The following is a 22,664-nucleotide window of genomic DNA, read 5'->3' as shown; positions in this document are numbered from 1 at the left end:
AGCCCTGCCGGCTGCGGGCTGCTTCCCCGGAGACGCCCTGCCGGCTGCGGGGTCGGGGTCGGGGCCGGGTGAGGGGGATGCCGCCGCCCGCGCGCGCCCCCAACGGCTCCCCGCGGCGCGCGAGCTCCCCCGGCGCACCGCCCGCTGCTCCCGCCCCCTTGGCCGCTGCCCCCGGAAAGCGTTCGCGTCGTGCCCCGGAAGTTGTCGCGGGCAGAGTCCGGCCCAGAGCGAGGCCCTGTTGCTGCCGCTATCGGGAGGCGCAGCCGTTACCCGCGGCGCGACGCGGGGCCGCCGTCTCGCCCGTCACAGGCGGCCCGGCCGGCTCGGCGCGGCGGCCAGGGCGGGGCGCATGGCGGAGGTAGGTGCCGGTCCGTCTCCCTCCTCCGCCGCCTCGTCGTCCGTCCCCCCCCCCCCCCCCCCCCCCACCGCCCGGTGGGGGTGCCCAGCCGGTTCCGCTGGGAGGGGGTGGCAGCGCAGGCTCCCGGGGCCGGGCCGGGCTCGTCCGTGGGCGGGAGCAGCCCCGTGTCTCGCCCCTTCCCGTGGGAGCCGGGCTGGGACGTGCGCTGCCGTGGGACCTGCCCTCCTTCCCCGTCCGAGATGCGGGGGTGCGGGGGCTGGCTGTGCGGGCGGCGGGAGCTGGGTGGCGGCCGGAGCCCCCCGGGGCGGGGGCAGCCCGGGGCACGGGGAGGGGTGTGCGGGCGGGGTGTGTGTGTGTGTGTGTGGGATCGCCGCCTCGCCGTGGGGCTGGGGCGGGCGGGAGGGAGCGGGGGTGGCTGAGCGGAGCGTCGGTTTAAAAACAAAAGAGGCGGCGCCGGAGGTGCCCGGGCGGGCGGTGTGCCGGGGCAGGGCTGGTGCGGGGCCCGGCCGCCCGCCCGGTGAGCGCTGCGCGGTGCGTGACCTGTCAGGCGCTCGCACCTTCCCCTGGGTCAGCCGCTTGGGCCGCATGCGGCTGGGGGCGAGCGCGGCTTGTGCTCCACGTCGCCGAGCAGGTCCGGGGGCTTTCGGGGCGCGACCTCCGAGTCTCATCGAGCGCTCTGGGGGGCCGGTGGGTTTGGGGCAGCCGGCAGCGCCTGCGGAGGGCAGGGGGAGACGCCGGGCTTTTCAAAGTGGTGCTGCCTGTAGGAATGAAAGTGATACCTGGCTGATCATTTTAAACTCCCCTTCCTCTGACGTATCCCGAGATGCAGATGTAGCAAGGACGATCTGAAGAGTCGGAAAGGTCAAAAGGTGTCTTAGTACTCGTTCGACCCGGTTCTGTGTCTAAACTTGATTTTTTGGAAAGTGAAAGCAGTTTTCTCATCTTCCTGGTCACTGTGTCTTTCTCAGTGTTGATGTGTAAGAAGTGATAATGGTGATTAGAAATCACTAGCAACGTTGTTGGGCTGTGAGTTGAAAAGAATACTGTTCTTGCTATGAATACATACCTTAGAAATCAGGGTTGATTTTAGTAAGTGTTGAAAAAGTTGCCAACTGCAACTGCAATTGATATTAATATTTTTAACAGATTTTTTGTGACATTTTTTAATAGTTTGATTTTTTAGCCTGTTTTTTTTACTTAAAGTGCTTGTGACAAGGTGACGTTTAGTGTAATGAGCAACAAAATTTTCTGAATAACTATTTTTTATCTTTGCATAATGGTGTTAGTGTTGGCAGTAGTTCTACATTATGAATCTGTCATTAAGTCTGCTCTGCTAGGCCTATAACATATTTGCATTTAGGGGAGTGAAAAACTAATTTTTGTAAGATCTATTGCTGTATTAAAAGTGATTTCATACTAAGACATATGTGTTCAGATCCAGTAAACATCCTGTTTGCTTGTTAAAGTCAGCAGAGCTGCTAGGGAAGTTAATTGTTTTCCTCAGTTAGTAAGTGCATTTGAAAAGCACACCTGTGTCTGCCTGCTTAAAAAGAAACCTGTATCAGTATAAATCACCAGTTCAAATCCAAAAAGTGTTAACTGCACCTCCAAATGGAAAGTGATTAAGAATGTTATTCATTGACTGAGATTCCCTGAGTTTATTTGCCTCTGTGTCAAGAATGCTTTGGAAATGCTTGTTGGAACAGTATACCAGCAGTTTTATATGTATCTGGTTAAATGGCTTTCAAGGGTTTTGCTCACTTTCCAGTTCAGTGTCTTGCCTTAAATGCTGGTGATGAGTTATAGTCAAAATAAACTGTTCTCATTTCTGTATAGTTCTTATGGGCAGAGTGCTTTTTCATTGTACAAGTAATTTCTGTTACAGACAAGAAAGGTTGTCTTAAATTGTTGCCTTAAATTGTTGCAGTGGGCAGGTGGTAGTTTGTGGAAGAATATTTTTGTACAAAAGGGGAAGACTTTCATAACCTGGAAAATCATCAATGGCACTTGGAAAACCTAGTTTGCAGATATGTGAATCTTGATTCTGCACTTCAGTTACACACTTCTTGAACTGTAATGTTTTGTCTTTTGAGTTGATATGATTAACTTTTCTTTGTTACTAGATGAACATAAACAAATATATTTACTTGCCATGGAAATAATTCCCTGCTAAATCCATGATCTAGTAATAAATTCTGTTCTTTGAAAGTTAGCAAACTAACTGTCTGTACTCTTTCCTATGTTACTTCACTGTTCAAAAATTACTTTGAAAGTCGCTATATGCATGTATATCAGGGGCCTGATTCTGAACTCATCAAAATGAATTCTGTTCACTTCTGTGACCATTTGGTCTTGTAGTTTAAACAAAGTAACTTTCTGAATAGCACGTAAAATTCACTCCTGAGCAGAGAGGTTTGTAAGACCACTTTAATCAGCTGAATCATTGTTTAAATTCCTTGTAAATACTAAACTATCATTAAGATAATACTTACCATGACTGTGTTGGTTTTATTATGTGTATGTTCTTCCTAAACAAATATCTGAGGTGATTTAATCAGTGATATTAAAAAGAATATCTGGTGGAAGTATTATTAAGTCAGAGTAACTAGTGCTCTATCTTCATTTTATTAAACACAGAGAGTGAAATTGGTTGATGTAGTGAACTGGCCACACTTGTGCCCAAGTGGACTGTGGCAGCTTAGGTTTCTGAAAAACATTGGGACAAGGTTTAGTCTTAGGAACAAATGAATTATAATAATCATGTTCAGCTGCTCTGGCAAGTTTGAATGTAAAATGTAGTGGTGTATGAGTGTGTTTCCACAGCATCACGAGCTGATCAAAACTGGACTTTCCACCGTCCCAGCCTCCTTCCTTCTCTCTCTTCCTTGTGCTGGTAAGGACTGAATGGGGAGCTGGTTCAGGTAGCTGAACTGGCTGAAAGCTAACAACATTTTCTTTCTTTTTCTTTTTCTTTCCTTTTTTTTTTTTTTTAATTGTTTTTAATTGACCTAGCACCCTGAACCGACTGGCTTTGCAGTTGCACACCTGTCAGTGGTGGGGTGAGCGCAGAGGTGGGGTCCGAGCGAGGGAGGGGCAGAGTGGCACTGTGTGGGCCTGAACACTGAGACTGATGTTACGGGACTCCAGCCTGCAACCTACTGCTTTGCATGGCTGTACAGCTGGCATAGACCAGCTCCGCCATTGAAAAACATGGTCCTGTTTGTTTCCACCCCGCTCTGCTGCTTCCTCCTTTGTGCAGGCAAATACTTGTATGGTTATGTGGTGAGTTGGGTTGAGGTTTGAACGAACTTGGGGGAGGGGCAGGGAGGGGAGGGTTAGGTTTAAGCTGGATCAGTTTGCTTGCACAAACATTTGTGCTGGCGCAAAGATGGGGGTGGAAGCAAGCAGAAAGGGGAGCAGGGTGTGTCTGTTTCTTTTGGTGACAGTGACACATTATGCCAGTTTAAAGTGTATTCCATAGTGACCTAATTCAGTGAAGTTAAGCTTGTGCAGCACTAAGGGTTCGAAGACGTTGTTCAGTTATGGTTCATGGGCATATTTTACATCTAAGACCCCTTAATCCATGGCAGCGTGTCTCTGATTTCATTATGTACCTTGAAGGGATTTTGAGGGAAGAATCTGGCCTTTTGTATAGTATTGTATGGTAACTATTTTTTTTTTTTAGTATTTTTATTTGGTACCTATTGTTTCATTTAGCAGTACTTAATGGGAAAAATATGCTCCGGTTTATAACTGCTGTTCATCCCTCAAATTCTTGAAACAATGAATTTGTTCAGCATGTATATTGAGTTTTAAAATCTAAAAGACTAAAATCAGAAACAATAGTGATCAGTGTCCACTAAAAAAACTGCAAGGTATTTTGCAGTAATAGGTAGATTAAAAAAAAATAATAATTCAACAAACCTATGAAAATTACGAGGCTGACCAAAGTCATATATTATAGCTTCAGACAGTTTCCTAGGAGGCAGTGTGTGACTTTTCTTCTTGAGTAACTAATGGTTTGTGGTTTTCAAAGTGTCTTAAGGCTTTCAGGCTATCTCAGAAGTCGTACTTGATGTTTAAGAATACGGATAGCATTGGGTTTTTTTTTTTGGTGTGGGTTTGTTTTGGGTTTTTTGCAAACATCTGTGAAAATCGTAGATACTGTGTCCCCCAGCCATTTGTCTTGACTGCTGTGCTATAGATTACCATACTTAATGATCCTTTCCATAGGGGAAGGTGTGTGCAGTGCTGGGTGCTTTAGGCATAATCAGCAGTTAAATGGACAGTATTAGATCTACCTTCACTGGTCAGTTACTTAATTACCTTGATTAATTTTTCCTGAAGCAGGTTAGTGTGCTCTTACACGATTTACTCTGTTGCAAGTCTGTATGGGTGGTAACCTCTCTTTGATGGGTGGTGATGAGTAACTCTGGGCAGTAGCTACTGCTGGAAGAGATGACCTATCTGCAGCTTTCCAGTGAAATTTTTTGAAACAAATATAGTGGGGTGGTTTTTTTTTTTGTCTGCTGCTGAATAGTGTTGGTTTTTATCAAACCTATTTGAAGCGCTGTTGGCTGAAAACTGCTGTCCAGAGGAGTAATTTCACACAGCATATGCAGATAGTATTTTTTAATTGTGTGTACGTTGTAAAACACCACTCCTAATAATAGCAGACTTGGAATTTTGCACTCTTTAAGCATCATCTATTCTTGTTGGCCCTTCTGTGCAACCAGTGTTAGATGTGAACATTCTTTTTGAACTTCAACTGGTGATAAACTGGTGTGTGCTGTCTTCTCATAGAAGTATGTATGCATATAAATGTGTGTGTGTATGTCATGTATTCTCCAAATATAGTGTACTCTTCAAATTGGTTTCCTCTTCACTGCTTCTGGCAGGGTGGCAACAATCATGACAACCAATTTAGTTCAGTCTTTACTGAGGCCTATTTTCCTGAAGCCATGTGATTCTCCAGAATTTCAGTCTTTCTCTCAAGCTTGAAATGACAACATGAGTAATTACTTCTTGGCTTTAATAAAAAGAACTAATAACTTCTGATGTTTATACAGTAAAATTTCATGATTATTGCATGTTTGGGACTGACTATATGCATTCTTTTCTAATTAGTGGAAATGGCGTTGTGATTACTGACTGTTTCCTTCTCTTGTCTTAGAGTACTTTAATTTCATGTCTTATTTTTTCTTCTGAAATGCTTTCACATTCATATGTGGGGTGGTGAGATGAGAAGCTTCTTGTCAGGGGCTGTGTTTAATCTGTCACTGACTTCTCAGGTGGTCGGGGATAATCCCTAAACTTTTTGCCTGAATCTCAGTCGACAAAGTAATACTGATATCTGTGTTAAGCAACGTGTTCCTCTGAATGACTGCAAGTGTAAAATCGTGTTGTGTGCTGTTGCTTTCACAGCTGCCCGTGCTGGGCGGCCACCTTTATTTACTTCAGCTTCCAGCATCAGCCACAGATACTAGACCTGCCACTTCTTCTGATGGAACTTTTTTTTTCTTTGCTGTAAAGTTTCAGGTTCAGTATTGGCTATTGGTAGAAGCACCTCTGTTTTGCTATGTTTTTGGACCAAAATTTTTAAAAAAGATCCCTACTTTAGGTTTTAGCTTATCCTTTTTCTTTTCCTTTATTTATGATAAATGTGTATCTTATGGCAAAGGTGCTCAAGTATATCTTGCTCTTCAGCTTTTTCTTGTACCTGTGTGGGTTACTTTTCTGTTGAGGAAAATGTGATTCAGAAATACTGTATGAATTGCCTATGCTTGTAATAAAAGCTCAGAACTACAGGGCAGTTGGCATATCTGAGATAGTGATAGTTTTCCTGGACAGTACCCCAGACTCCAGAGAGACTGGGGCACCATGTTTTTAGTTTGAAGAACTGACTTCTTTCCCTTGGCTTTTCTCCATAGTGCTTTTGGTCCTGGCAGGGTTGAGGAGATGCTGCTGTCATTCCTAGAGTGGTGATGGTTACTGTAAACCACTGGTCCATTACTGTGTGCTGACTCAATGGTGAAAAGTTGCTTTAATTTCCTGCCTTTTCAAGGGTAAATAGACTCTCTCTCCTGTGTGCTGGTACCTGTATTCCTGTGTTTGTAACGGAAGATACAGAATTTTGATCTCTTTCTGGAGCTGCAGTTTAAACTAGTGTGTTGATATTTCCACTGTCTTCCTGTGGCTGCTGCCAAAGAAGTTAAACTGTGTAGTAGTTTATCTGCTGGGATTACTCACCTTGACACAAATGAAGCATTTGTCTTTCAAACACATTTTCTTAAATGCTTTGTACAGGGATATTATCATCCTGTGTGTTAGTATGACACCTGGCACTATATGCAGGTGGGGACATCTCATTCTTACCATAGTTTAGTCAGTAAAAATGATAATAGTAATACTGCTTGTTTAGAATCATAGAATATTGCAAGTTGGAAGGGACCCATTATGTGAACATTGGAAAGATATGTATCAGCACAATATTAGATGTATTTCTGACATGGAATGTCTTATTTCATGACTTGCAAGATGTTTTGAGGGTGGAGAGTTGACTGGTTTTGCCATGCCTTAGGATAGTGTGACATGTTTTTTCCAAATGGAGGTGTTGAAGCAGGAGCTTTAAAGGGGAAGCTCCCACTACTCCCCGACATCCCTCCCCGCCCCCCCCCCCCCCCCCCCCCCCCCCCCCGAGTGCAAACTTTGGTTTATATATAAACTTAAAGTGAAAAATGAATGATCTAGTGCTGTGTTCAATTTTGGCAGCAATGTGTCTTATGCTGAGCTTTTTTGAAATGACAGCAGTAGCTCTTTCCTTAGCTGCGCAGCAGAGCAAAACAGAGCTGACTGTGCAGCAGCTATCCCTCAGACATGTCTGAATTTTTCAGTCTATTTATGAGTATCAACAAACACTTTGTGCATACTTTTGCCATGCGTTGAATGCTTCTATTTTCCTTTAATTTAGCTTAAAACTAGTAATGGAATTCCTGAGGTTTTGAAAGGAATAGCTCTTGGCAAGCCTGGAGTTTTGAAACCAAAGGCAAATTAAGATACCAAGCAAACAGAGGGAGGGCTACTTCTTCAGGGAAGTATGTTAAGATTCTTCTGACATCTTAGAAGTTGTTGTATTTATGCATTTAAAAATTATATAACAGTTTTAATTACTCCTTTAAAGCACAGTTGTTACTTTTCTTTTTAAGAAATCATACTGGAACACAAGGGGATGTTTTTTTTTTTTCCCCCTTGGTGTGTCACTCAACAAGTTTAGCCTCTTCAGCCAACCATTAGAAGCAGAGGGTGTAACACTCCTTTCTTTGTAGCTGTCTGTATTTTTCAGTTACTCAAACACTGACTGAAGCATATAATTAGATTACAAATTTTAGTTTAAATAAAGTATGATCTTTTAAATCACTGCAATATTATAATTGAAAGTTGTTAATATGCATTTGTCAGGTGGTACAATAATACAATCAAAACATTTATTTACATTTTCAAAGTGTAGTTGTGCTTTTTATAGAGCATATAGCTGAGCTGCTTTAACTTTGTGGGAATCACAGGAGACAGCATGTAGGGTAACTTGCCTGGCTGTCACAGCGTTGTCCCTCTTTGGCATCTCCAGTACTGCTTGCTGCAAGCATCTTCCCCTCTTTTGTACCTTCTTCCCACTAATGTCGAGGTGTGCAGTGTTCATAGAAATTTTGCATGCTATCTCCTTTATTGAGGTTACTTCATGTCTTTGTAGAGTTTCAACATGCCTTCATTCAGTGCTGCATTTCCTTGCAGTGTTTCTTATTACCATAAATGTTTTGAACGTCTCATTGCAGAACTAAAGCTAATATTAACAGAAGTAATAATATTTTTTTTTAATAAGGAAATCCAAGGGACTCAAATACTTATATTTTTTTCTTGTCTCATGAAACTTTAGGTCACAATGTTTTGTGACTTGTGTTTTATTTGTGGTGGATTTTTTTTAATAAAGTTAAACTCTTGGAGCTCCTCATTATTTGAATGTTTTTGGCTGGTAATACAATGGAAAAGTAAAACAATTATAATAGTTAAAATAAAATTTAACATATAGCTCATTGTACCTGACTTAGAAATGTTTTAGGATAGTAGAGTTAAATCATCATGGATCTCTTCTGGGTCATGGTAGCTGCTTTGTATTTCATTCTCTTAAAATCTGAGTGGAATTTCATACCTTAAAATTGAGAGTGCGGTGTATGTGTTAACTCATCAATTTGTATTGCTATAAATGTAAAAGGACTTAGGGCAGTGGTAGTTTTAGTGTTAATTCTCAGGTGTACAAATGTAAATGCTAAAGTAAGCGGGATGTTTCCTATTTGTCTATATAGTATTTGTGCAGCTAGACCAGAGGTAGTCTTACATTCTCAAATAACTGGCCCCCACTTTAGAGATTCTTAAAAGCATTTAATTGGCAAATGTTTGGATGCTCTGTGTGAATATGATTGCCAACTTTATTATCCTTCTGATGATAGCTGTCTCTTTCTTCATTTATTGTGTATGTTTTAGGTGATAGTATTCGGTTTCTGAAAGAGCTTTCTTTGCCCTTGTAGTTTGTTAGGAAGAATACTATTATGTTAGTCTTTGTTATTGAAAGGTGTTTGGTTAAGACATCTTAGATCTTAAAAAGTAATGAACAAGCTAATACTAAATACAATATCATACAAAAAGTTGTTCTCTGAACTTGAATTTTATGGTATTTATAGAGTATTATTGTAATAACATTGTTCTGCCTGTATTTCCAGAAATTCTGAGTAATATATGCCAACTGGTCAGCCTTGCAACTTCAGAGTGTGCTCCATTCCTAAAAATTGCTGGACTAGAAAAGAATGTATACAGGAAGGGAAAAAGGGAATGTGCTATATAGGATTTGGACAAACTTTTTTTTTTTCCTTCCCTCCTCCTTTTTTTGGTGGACAGGTACATGGGTGAACCTTTCTTATCTAGGGCTTACATCCTCCCTCCCCAATTTCCAGAATTTTTTCTGATTAACAGGAGAGCATTTCCAGCTTGTCTTCTGGGTCTGTAGTTCTAGAGCAATGTGTGTTTTGTCTCAGAGGTACAACATACACCAGAAACTTAGATAAGCTTCTAGTTTCTGTAAGACTCTTTGGGTTTAAGTGTATATTATGACTGTTACTTTAAGGTGCTTATGGCCACTTAAGGTCTCGAAATATTTCTACTAGTAAGGGCAACAAAGCGCCCTTCAAAATCTAAAGTTCAAGTTATTTGTCTTAGATTTTCAATGCCTACAGTGAATGTGGATCATCTGACCTTCATAAATGTGTTTTCTTTACTATGACTTTAGTCCGTAAGTGTCAGTATGTTTGCTTAATAAATATTTATTTCTTCCTACTTCAGGGTTCCGTGTTCTGTTAAGTCCCTATAAACTTGTTTCGTAGAGCACAGCTTCATGTATGTCTGCTAAATTTAGATTTACTTCTCTTGAAGGATTTGTATTTATGATGTCAGCTGTAACGTAGGCTTATATTTGTTAAATGGATGTAAATTACTAATTTTAAATGGTATGGTTTTTAAATAGTTTCATATCAAAGCAAAAAGTAGTTTAATATTATCAGTAGTGTGAAATTAAGAAGAAAACTACCTTTCGGAAGGTTTGATTGTGCCAATACCATACCAGTTTAGCATTTTTCTGTGAATTCTTCACAGCTGATGTTAAATTAAGTCAATAACACTTATTTATATTAAAGCCTGTCCCCCATCCTGTCTTCCCTCCCCAAGGATATAAGCATCTCTGATTTACCCTAGGTCTCAGCCTAAGGCAAGCTGTGAATGTTTGTGTCCAGGTTTAAATATTTGTAAAGTGTCAAGGTTCACAGGTACAAGCATGTAAAAAATGAATTGGCAAGCAGTTAAATTAATTTTTATGTTCACACCTCACCTCTGATAACTTGCTATACTCTTTATTTATTAAGTAAATTGGAACACAATTTTGAGCGGCTCTTTATTTAGATCCTGATTCATGTAAGAGTTTGCTTAGTTTTTTGAATTCTCATTGAACTATAGGTGACAAAACAGTGAGATAGTTGGGAGAATAAGGTTGGGTTTAAGCATATGGTGGTCAGGTGGAATTTACTGGTCATAAGCTCTCCTTAGGAAGGATGATTTCTTTGTAGTTCAGAGTAGAAAGATGTCTGAAGAGGAGGAAACTTGTTCAGCTGAGGTGCTGAGGACAGTCTGAAGTACTTAGTGATGAGTGCTGTATTCTAGGGAAAGCTCTTAATTAAACGTTGACTACTGTGAGATACTTTATACTAGTAAGTAGAATGATATTAATTAGCTGTTATGTGATAAACTGCTTTGCATTGATTATAAGATGACTAGTTGCAATGGTACTGTTAGATTGATTTGCTCTAGTGCTGACTTACTTGTGAGCAGTGCATTGAGGCTGGCACACTGGGTTCTTACAAAGTGTTCTATCATAAGTTTTCATATTGTACATGAAATGTGTAGTTTTAGGCTTTTGCACCAAAACAGTTAAGTGTTTGTTTCAACATGCTACGCATTTAGTAGATAATTATTTTGGAACTGTCTGACAGTTTTTTATGAACTGCTGTAGTGCTTGATTACATACAGTTCTAGGTTTTTTTCAAGAAAATAAACATAATGGAAATAAGACTTGTTTTCTAATCCTGCTATTAGATGTCAAAATGTCTAGAATAGGCAGGTTGTATTTCTTTATGTTGCTTTCCGATATCCCACATAAAAGTGTGTGACCTAGATGCGTGTGGGGTTTGTTTTTTCTTCTAATGGAGTTACGCAAATTAACATAGCTTTTATTGTTGATTAATAGCTAAAATTGTGGGGTGGGTGGGTTGGTGTAGGATGTGGAAGGGAACAGCTAGTGTTCACTTTTTTATAGAAAGAAAATCTTCAGCTCTCTTTCCATCCCTTGGGTGCTTTCAGCTTTGTGTTCTGCTCCATCATTAGTCTATAGAAATACTAGCATTCAGATTGTCAAAAATTGGACATAACCCAGGAAATGAAAAGAATGTAAACTCTTGTATATGAATTATATAAAACTTCCTTGTCCGCTAAGGAGGAATAAGTGAAATACAGTAGTGATGATGTTTAGTTAGATTTTAGTTTTTCTTCTGTACGAGATGTTATTTCTCAAGTGTGCTATACCAAGGAATTGCAGCTTCAGAAAGCCTTCTGTATTCTTGACTTCCAAATAAACAAGGAAATATCACAGAAGAATGCTTGGAACGATGGAATATTAAAGTGTAGCAGTGTATGGTGAACAGTAAAAGTATTTTACATATGACTTCAAATAGTAAATATTGTGTGCTGACTGTTAGTGATTTTTAGAAGGATCTTGCTTTACACTCATTGGAAAGGCTTTCTATGAATTAAATCCAATACCAAACACAACTTCACAGTGAAGTCACATCATTGATTACCTTTCATTATGAATAGACTACTTTGAGGTTGGTAGTTACAGGAAATTTTGTAATTACACAGGGGAGTGTAAAAAGAACATAAAACTAGAAAGAGTAAGGGGGTGTTGTCTTTGAAATGCAAGTCTAGAGTTATGAATAAAATGTAGTTAAAACTGTCACCAAAATGTGTGGTGTTAAATTTTGTATGTTTAAAGCTACTTGCCGAGTTACTCATAGGCTAACCCTAATAACAAACTTAATTTGAACTTCCCTTGGGTTTCAAATATGTATTTGAATATATTGCTTTTATGCTACTTGTGACAGTAAAACCGTTGAACTGAAATCTGGTAAAAATCCCAGAAACCTAGAAGCTGAGTTTCTTTTGCTCTGTGCTGAAATCCTATCACACTTTTTTTCCACATAGAGGTATGGAGAATAAGAAAATTCCAATTTTTGTTAAATACTGTGTAATTTGGGACTAGGGGCTTCTGCTTTTTTTTAAAAAAATATTTTTATAGAAACGTGTTATTACTAAGACTTGAAGTTTTTGTGCTGGTGCAGATGCGCAGTGAGTAGATCATTCCCACTTCCTCTAAATGTGTTTTTAAGTTGTTAGATGGCAACATTTTGCCTAGATGCTTTACATTTGGGAGAGGTTTTAACAGTTAAATTGGATGTCAGTAGATCTTGGTTTTTTATTTTAAGTCAAGAATAGTGACAGCATAGCTTGGGGCAGGCAGTTCACTTGTTTCTACAGTTTGTTTTGCACAATCATTTTGTACATGCGTGATTAAACTATTTGTAAGTCAGTTTACAGTATGCCTTACAATATTTTTTTGTTTGTTTGCTTTAAGAGGCCATGATGTGAACTACAGCAATTTAGCAGCTGATTCCTGAGTGGTTCAGTGTTTGTCTCCTGAATGAGGTAGGGATTTTGTTGGGGGGTTGGTACCTTCTGAGGATAATGAATTTATCCACTGGCTCCTTGGTGATGGTGGTTGCTACTTCCCAGAACTTCATTTTACTTCCAAGAGAACGGTATATCCTTCCTTATGAAGTGTGTGCATTTGTAGGCACACAGTAGGCCTGTACCTAATGTAATGAATTGTACCAATGGGTTAAGTGGTGCCCTGCATTCTTTCATATAGATTTTATGCATTATTTTTACATCTGTTTTAGTACACTCTCTCTTTTTTTTTACTAAGCTACTTATGTAGATGTGCTTCATCTAAGGTTAAATTTCACTATTGATGCTGTAAGTCTGTAGTAGTGACTTAGCAGAGATTTTAAACACTTGCAAATATAACCAAACTTCTCAAAAGTGTCAGCTATAGATGATTCTCCAGGGAAGCTCTTGGATAACTCATGTACAGTACCACACAAGTAGTAGACTGAGTTCTTGAGGATCTTATGATTACTTCTTGTCCTCTATGCTATCTGATGGCCAGCAAAGTTTAGATGTGCTAGAGATTAAAGAATTCAGATATTGCTTCAGTACTAGTGAGTTATGAAGACGTCTAAAATTAACATACCCATGCAAATTTGTTCTATCCAGTTTAACCCTAGTTCAGTGATTATAAGAAACAAAATTTATCGCTACAGCAGCCAAAAATTAATGCATTTTAGATTGAATAATGTAAAAAATATATCACTGGGCTAACTGATCCATGTTGCTGCTGGTTGTTAGAATGGGGAAGATTAATGTGCTCATGATCCTGTTTGTTGTAGGCTAGTGTGATAGATCTGCCCGCAAAAGTCACTGTCTCTGCTGCAATAGAATTTTTGTCAGCCTGCATCACTGGGCAGGTTGCAGACTTTGACAGCAGCCCTCCTTGCAGCACACCACAGGCTTTCAGTTGCTGGCACAGCAGAAGCAAGCGATGAGTATAATCTCCCTGTAGTTCCATCATGTATTATTTAAAAGTTTTCCAACTGTTTGTTTTCTCTTCTGCACTACAGTTTGCTGCCCTCTCACTTGCAATGTTATAGATGTATATAGGGTGACTGAAATAATGTGAATAAAAATCCTCTCTCCTTCCCAAGTAAAGTAACATCATACACATACTTTGCATAATGTTCTTGCTTCTCTAGTTATTTTCCAGAGCACTCGTTAAGCTGCATTGACTTCTAAATGAAAACCGACTGTTTTCTCCTACTGCAATTTAGGTGTTAATGTACAGAAATTGAACCCCATATTCAGGTAGTTAACAAATGGGTTGGAATTTATGAAGGAACATAGGGATGTTAGGTTAATAATCTTTGAAATATTCAGGGTTAAATAATTTACTTGAAGTTATACAACAGTATCATAGCACAATCATGTTTAAAATAAGCAAATTATTAGTGTGTCGTAATGATCAGCTATTACAGAGGACACATCTAATTCGGATGTAGAACTGGATTTGTGGATACTTGCGGTGTTTCATATAGGTGAGCAGCCTAAAGGTTGGTGGGGTTAAACAGAAGTTGTAGGAGCTGGGCAAGGTGAGGTAGTGGATGAGCATAGGGAATTGAATGGGAACTGATAAAGAAAGGGGACTAGGAATCAGTTAGGAAGAAGCTTGATTTTTAGGGTATTTTGAGTTTTGGGTAACTTGACTTAATTTATCCTAATATCACCTATTACATATAGAACTTGAATTACAGTGTTTTACTGTCTTAGCAGTAGCTAATTACCATGCTGCTTAGTTGTAAATTGCTTTCAACGTACCTGCAGTATTGTTAGGCAAGGATAAGTGGCTCCTGTGTTTTTGTTTTGGGGTGTCTTCCAGTGTAGACAAAGGGGTTGCAATAAATAAATAAGAGTACCAAGGATTAAAGTGCACGGTAAGTAGCATAATGATTATTTCATACTGCTTCTGTAACTGTGTCTGTATCTTCTTCAGTTCCTTTGTTTCTGTTCTGGAAAATAATGTAGCTTTTGCAGATTTTGTTGTTGGATTGCAGTTTCTGTAACATACTCTTGTTGACCAATTCAATTATTGCTGGATGTAACGTGTTGCTTTGACAGAAGCTTGTGTTTTGTGTGCTTGTACAGTCTTGAGACACACCGTTTGCATTTGCTTTTGAATTTTTTATATTAACTGCAAAAGTACAGAGAGAAAGAGTAGGAGTCATGGTTTATCTTGGATTATCCAAACTTGCTTTGGAACATTATTGCCAAAGGCTATTATACTTAGTGATTATTATGTTTATGAAGTTGTTGTATTTTCTCAAACCACAATTCTTGTAAAAGGATAATTAAGTTAAAACTTGGGCTGTTCTTTGCAGATTCTGTGCCAGTGCCAAAATATTTTCAAACAATATGTAGTTATCATTTCAAATATATCCTTTTAACTTGAAATACTTATTAAGTTTTTAAAACATACTACTGTCCTTCTAATTTACTGAATATTGTTTTTAAGGTGAAAGCAAGCTGTTTATCTTGCAGTGCCATTAGAAATCAGATGTGAAATGTGCTACTTCATATGAAGGCTTAAAGTTTATGTTCTTGCTCTAAAATGATATTTATGCTGTTGATCTTTTGCTGGGGGTGTGTGTGAGCAAAAATCATGGTGTACCTATTATTGCTGAATACTTTAATAATCAGGTTTAGCAAATTGTGAACTTCGAGAGGTTTCATGCTGTGTGTTTTGTAAAGTACAATTTAATACTGAGTTGGATAATGCTTGAGCTGGAGTTTGTAAGGATGCTTGACATCTGTAGTCGACTTTTTTGAAAAATGATGGGAATGACTTCCATCAGTCAAGTGAAACAGCTTAAATGTCAGGAGCTTAATCATAACTTGTACACTTAAGTGAAGTTTTATGTTCTGATTTTAAAGAAAATGTAAAAGTAAGTGGACTTTTTTTTTAATAAACAAAAAACTGTACTGGCTAAATGGTTACTAATCCTGTTCCTAAATGTTTGGGAATTTTTGAAGCTGTATTTGTGCAGAATTTTTGGCACTTTTACTGCAGTGTAAATGAAAGTTAGAAATAGCACTGTTAAAGTTGCAGAATGTCAACATGCTGCTCATGTAAGTCTAGATTTAATAAGCCTTATCAATATCATTCTTGATGTTGCAACAGAAATACTATGCTTTTTATAAAAATCTTACTTTTCCCAACTTTTAAAAAGATTTCAGTATTTGCTTGCAATTATACTTTGCACACATAGTTTTAGCTTTATATGAATTTACTTTTGCATAAAGTACGTTGAAAGAAAGCAGTTTAGAGGCTACAGCCTGTTTCTTTTTCCCTTAGGTGTTCTGTAGGTTTCTGTAAAAGTGATATACAAGTTGACATATTTTAGCAGATCCTTGTAGTATCTCCTTGCATTATAAAGAAGCTGTATTGCCATGTCCACTTTAAAATGGTCAAAGTATGACCTGTTGCCAAAAGAGAAGAGTATGATTTCTCGTTAGGCTTCATGGTCCAGCCCCCCTTTTGTTTGCACTAGTAATAGTGTGGCCTTATGATCAGGAAGATCAGGGCAGTGGTTTGGATTGAAGCTTGTCTGGCTAAATAAAAGCTAGCCAGAGCAGGAAAAACTCTTTTAGCTGCAGTCACCTTTCTTTCGATCAGCTGATGGTAACACAAAATAACATTCTGAGAAAGAAGAGCACAGCAGCTAATTTAAAATATCTCATCTCACAATGACTGTTTAACTCACAAAAGGAAAAGTTCGTACTGCTTGATAGCTGTGCACCTATATTCTATACATGGGAGGGAAAATATGCCCTTGTTATAAATTGAATTTGTATTATCTCAGAAACATAGGCTTGGTTTTGAAATAGGTGTTTTTATTATCTCTTACCTCCTATCAGTTCTAGCAGACATAGTTCTAGTACAGAATTACAACTTTTTGAAGTAATTATTTCTTTTTGGCCTTTCCCTGGGTTTCAGTGTCAACATATAAAGAAGAACAAGTTGAGTTGCGCATAGATATGTAAATATTAGGGTTGAGTCACTTGGACTTCTCTGTGAATTCACAACGGCAATAAGAAGTTATTTTAATTTTTTGTCAGGGAAGCAAACAGGGGTTGGCGGTATAAAAGTTTATGGAGTAGCCCGATACTTAATCTGTAATATTTAGAGTGGTCTTTAGTGACTCTTACACACTATTTTCATTATCAATATTCACTGTTTTGACACTTTTTTTGGTAAAGATGTATAGTCATCTTTGTTATTCCCTTTATGTAAGTAGTATCAAATGCTCTGGTTAAAGTACCTAGGTACTACTCATAATGGTGTACTCATAATGGAGTGATATATGAATAGAATACAACTGAATTTCTTCTGTAAATGGGATTTTTTTCACATCCTTTTTCCCCCCTTCTGGTCCTTCCTGTACGTCACATATGGCCACTGGGACACAATTAATGTAGTGTGGTTTTTTAAATTGTGAAAGAAAATATTGAAGAGGTACTCAAAACTTCAAAAAACTCAGCTTTATTCTTGAGTATATGGTTAACAAGGGTTTTCATAATTCCAACTGTTTTGGAAGCTGTTTGCCTGTAATATTAAAATTTTGACATAAGCATGACCCTTATTAACATGAGCATCTGCTTATAAGAGTAGAAGCAGCACCCATTTTTTTTTAACCTTAACCTCAGTGTTTCCTTTTCAGTATAAATACTTGTTGCTACCTATACAATAACTGTGCTTTTGGTTACATTCTGCCTAGATTAGTGTTGTTCCTTTGATGTGCAGAATAAATTAAGATGCAAAATTACTTGGGATTTCTCCTCACTGTTAAGTTGAAATGATGGAAGGATAATTGCATGAAACTTAAATTTTTAATGCTAACTTGTAGCTTTTCTGACTGTGAGGGGTTGTCTCAGACACAGCTGTTCACTGCATTTTTTTTCTGCTCTCCCCAGAAATGTCCTATCCGTCCCTGTTGCCTGAAGACAACAGAAATCCCGGGTTTCTGGGGTTGCACTGAATCAGTAGGAGGCTTGAGATGTTAATTAGATATTATTAATAACATCTTCTTTTGCTATTCATACTGCTGTTTTTTTCTGGATAGATTAAAGAAGCAGGAACACTTTAATATTTTCAATTTGAAAGCATCAGTTTTTGATAATTGAAGATGTGACTTTTAAGGAGTGTGTTGGAAAATATATAAAAGTCTTAATAGCATACTTTAATAGTTTATATTTGTCTTGATATTGTTTGAAATATTATTATACTATGTGTATAGGTAAATTTGACCTGTTTTAGTGGTGTCTTGAGGGAGGTGTTTGTTAAATCAGTGTGAAAGGATAATCTTTGTGTTAGTCCTCACAGATCTGCTACAACTATTTGAGAATCTGTGTTTATTTTTACAAGCAGCATGATTGAGATGGGGGCACAGGCAGGCAGTTGATGCCTTAAAGTTTCTAGAAAGCTCAAAGAGACTGTTCCTTTTTATAAAATGAAGACTGGCAACCTATTTCAGGATTAGTGGAGCAAGTACTATATTTGTGTGCTGTGTGACCACGTGTAAAATCTGTCCTGCTTAAAACCAGTCACACTGGGTAACTAGGTGGTTCTTGTGTGTAATGAAACTTTGGAAAGGAGAAACAGCATGCAACTAGTTCTGTCTGTATTACTGTGTCAGTGGGTATAAATGATTGTGTCCTTCTGCCTGTTTACTGTGTAGCTTTGGTAAAGATTGAATTTTTTTTCATTACAAACTGTTAACTTGGATAATTCTGTGTATTTTTGGACTAGGTAATTAATGGATGTTTCAATCCAATTAATGACCAAAGTTCTTTGAACCAGTCAGGCATACTTGCCAGTGTGTTTCCAAAATGTGCAAATGTCCAAAATTACAAGCTTGTTGGGCCACTTGGGTGGATTGATGAGATAATTTTTGTGCATTTGGTAGAAATAAGTTGCACCATCCTAATAGCTATTCATTCGTTGAAGTTCTTGCTGGTTGTTTATGGTGCAATCCATACTGATACATGCTCAACTTCATTTACCATGCAGCAACAGTTTTTTGAAATGTTTGGGTACGTGTTCTGCTGACCCATCTGCTGTCCTTACCACATAGACTTTCCCTTGTATAGCCTTCAGATTGTAAGGGAAAGGTGGGAGACTTTTTAACAAGGTGCCCTTTTTGCCTTAGTATATATGAGCAAAATGGTTATGGAAAAGATTTTAATTTCATGTGATTGAGCCTCCTGTATCTGGACCTTCAGACTCACTAGTTGTATTAGCTTAAAGAATACAGTTCCTGTAGCAAAGGTAAGCTACTTTTGGCGCAGCATAGCTTGCGAACATCTTTATTTCAAGGTCTTCTGCCATTACTTTTTCTTCCCTTGTCTCTCGTACTATTGCAGACAAAGGTTTAAACATAAAAATTAAGGAGTGGATTTGTCAGCACTGCGTGCTGACTGTAAGTGAAGATACAGCTGGAGTTCCCTGGGAAGCTTTGTCCAATTCGTTTACTGACGAGTTGTACGCTTTCCCCTTTCCAAGCCTGTCCCCATCAGCTGTGTGTTTGTTGTCTTTACAGTTGTGGCTTTGAAGGGTTATAAGCAGTACGATATCGATCAATACCCGTAAGTATAGAACGGCACATAAAAACTCATAACTTGTACTCAAATCAAGGGTGAAGTGCAAGGCACTTAAATTGTATGATAAGCATAACCCTGCTTTACCATAGTTGAAATGAGTGCTCGTTACCAGTTCTTGGACGCAGAACGTTTTCATTGCATGGTGTTATGTGAAGGGGCTGGGGTGGGGGAGATTTTCTTGACCGCTAGTGTTTGATCTATCAGTGCCCCAGGAAAGCAGAGACCCTTGTGCCCAACCAGTCTGTCAGCGTCTTGTTGGAGAGACCCTTCCCTGAAAGTCCTGCTGGATTGGAGGGTGATTCAACTGACAACTTCAGGGAAATGTGCCAACAGCCGTAAGGTGGACCTGTCAGCAGGTCTTCCTGCTTTATTCCAATGTTACCTGCTGCCGGTGGCTACTAGCACCCACGAAGGGCTAACACTAACAGGTTAGGGAATAACACTTTTTATTAATATTTTAATATTATTTTACTATTTACATTAATAATCACATGTTATTAATATTATATATTTTATTAATATTTATTAATATATAATTGTGACAGAATAAGGTTTGAAGATTGGTGGTGGTAAATAACACTGACTGCAAGCAAGCTTAAAACAACCCATCTAATAGCAGCTAGTTAAATTAGTCATAGAAAAAGGTTCTTACCCAATAGGTGTCCATATGGGCAAGAAGACAGGTTCAGCCCATCCATTGGTCCCAGAAGTTATGCTGGAGTCTTCCCTAACTTCTCCCCTCATTTGTTCACTTTTTATACTTCATAATACATGGCATATTCATTCATCATACACAGGATTGGTTACAAGTTTCTCGCTTCTAATGCAAACTTATACACATCCTCAGATAGCACTACTGAAGTTCTCTAGTAACTATGCATGCTCTTCAAGCAGGGTTTTGCCCCCTTTCAGGGGGGCTATTTGAGGTGGAGGTCCCCATCTCCCACTACCACAGTTATCTTTGTCCTATTATCAACTAATTTTCTGTTGATGACAGTGGATTGCAACACCTTATCAGCCTGTCTCCTCTTATAGCCAGAACTTCCCTTATTTGAAGGCTTTTTTCTGCATAACTTAGATAATGGTGTTCTTTTCTCCCTCTGTTCTTTGTTTTTCACCCTTCCCAAGGCTAACTCCCTTGACTAGAAGTCCCTTCATTCATAACAACTTTAGAGAGTATGGGTCAGCTTGACCTAGCTTTGTCATCACTAAATCAGTTGGGTAATATGGGAGTTGAGACAATTCCGAACCCCCTTGGATTTATTTCCGTCCAGGACTAGTCCATTTCCTTCACACTTAGGTAGAGCTTGAGTGACTCTAGTCATGCATATTGTTGCTGCTGACTGGTGTGATGTGCCCAGTGAGGTGTAGTAGTACCTGGGAGGCAGGTAACTTTGAGATGGTGGTGTGTGTTAGTATTATAATAAGATTATTTCATCTGAGGAAAGTAATTTCACCACAGTGGTTGGCTCAGACATAGACATCTCATGGATTCTTCATGTGACAACTGGTATGCAGCTTATCAGCTGTGTGGTGCCATCAAGTTCCCATTCCTGCAGGGAGCACAACAGAGCCCAGCCGTGATGTCTCCACTCTGCTCCATCCCTCCGTTACTCCCATCAGCATGTGCTGATGTTGCTTAGGGAGCTGTGGTGGTGTAGCTTCCGTGCACACCAGCCATCCTGAAAGCTACAGCTGTGTTTTGTGATATACTGTGCTTCCATTAGGTCCCAGTTTTCTCTAATTCCACCCCACCTCTACCTCCCCAAAAGTAATTTTCCCACACATGGGAAGAGACAAAAGCAACAAGATAGCTGTGCCATAAAACAAGGAAGCCAGTTGAGACTGGCAGGGGTGTTCCTGCCAAGGAATTGTGGCTGGACTTACAGTTTTCATGTCTGTTACAGTGTGTGTAATGGTCAGCTGAAATTACATCTCTCTTGTGGTAGTTGTAGTATAAATATTAGGGCAGGAATTGCCAACTGTTTTTTAGCATTTAAATGGGTAAGACAGGCATGCAAAATAAGAAAAATGCATTACATGTAGTACAGAAGTGATTGTAGGTTGACAATGGTGGTAGCAAGGTCCTGGATATGGACTAGGGATGAGCTGAACAAAGAAAGTGGAATGACAGACAGAGAGCTGAGATGAGGTGTGATGAGGGGAGAAGGAGCAAGGAAGTGAGATGAAGACTAACGGAAAGAAAAGATGAAGCCAATGTAGGAAAGACAGTCAGTGAGATGTACAGAGAATCTTCCAAATATCCTGGAAACCAAGGGTCCTGGTTTTCGTTGCCTCTGATCTTGTCACCTGGGGTACTTGTCTGGCTTCATCTGACTGGCCATAGCCACTGGACAGAATAATTGACAGTGTGGTGATTGATACTCATCACCCTACTGATTCACTAAGCCCTAACACTGGTGTAAAAGGGCCAATTGTTATTTTCAGAGTATTTCCCAAAGGAAGTCTCTTTGGCAGTAGATGGAATGCTATAGGAAAGACGAGAAAAAGAGAGAGATGGAAAAGGAACAGTATGTTCAATAATCATGCTTTCCAAATCAATTTTCATACAAAATTGTTAAGTGAGCTGCATGCTTCTGGAAAACCTCCTCTTATATAGTACAGCGAGGCTTATACTTTATTGGATACGTGAAGCTCATTATCAAAGATACTAGATCAAAAGTACAGTTATGTTAATGAAACCTTAAAGTTTACACTTCAGACTTCGTAGCTTTGTTACATAGCAAAGATTTTGATTTTTCTATCCAAAGATGCACATACTTGAAAACCATATGTGTTCACTGATATTATTTTTTCAAATATTGGAGAAAGGGATTGGTTTTGGTTTAGTTGTGGGTTTTTGGTTGTTGGCTTTTTTTTTTTTTTTTTTTTTAATGCCAACATTTATTTAGTCATAAGTTGCTTAAGGCTAGAATGGAGGAACCCTAGTCTGACCTCATTGTATTCTGGTAAGATAAATCTCACGCATTTACTCTTAAATTGAAAGCAGTTAATTTGCCTAAATAATGTATTCCAGAAGGTTTTCTAACCTGATTTCAGAGGTATTCAAGACATCAAAGCTCCACCAGTTTTCTTGTCAGCTTGTTAGCATGTACTTATATGTTTAAAAATTATTTGGTGTTTTTTGTACTTACTGTTTTTTTAAAATTTTTTTTTAATTCTCAAAGATTCTATTGAGTTATCTCATCTTGAAGTGTAAATGGTGGGGGTTTTCCATTTGAGCAATGATTTTTGAGTGTAAATATTTACTGAACTGTAACTTCTAAATGTAGAAGTCCCATCTTAATCCATTTGCAGTGAACTTACT

At 39.0% G+C, this 22,664-nt stretch overlaps 1 protein-coding gene across 2 annotated transcripts in view; it reads left to right on the top strand.

The window, feature by feature from the left end:
* The first annotated feature begins 214 nt into the window (after positions 1-214).
* The window catches only part of FRS2 (fibroblast growth factor receptor substrate 2), a 58,201-nt gene continuing 35,751 nt past the window's right edge, over positions 215-22,664 (top strand). Inside the window, exons 1-2 of one of the 2 annotated variants that reach the window (XM_037387412.1) lie at positions 215-358; positions 12,642-12,712. The gene's annotated coding sequence lies outside the window, so the exon portion shown is untranslated. The remainder of the gene's footprint in view (positions 359-12,641; positions 12,713-22,664) is intronic. The other variant, XM_037387413.1, reaches the window with a different exon arrangement.

Source organism: Falco rusticolus, chromosome 5 (assembly GCF_015220075.1).
Source record: "Falco rusticolus isolate bFalRus1 chromosome 5, bFalRus1.pri, whole genome shotgun sequence".
NCBI classification, from domain to species: domain Eukaryota; kingdom Metazoa; phylum Chordata; class Aves; order Falconiformes; family Falconidae; genus Falco; species Falco rusticolus.
The sequence above is the reverse complement of the archived record's forward strand: the minus strand, read 5'-3'. Positions and strand labels throughout refer to the sequence as shown.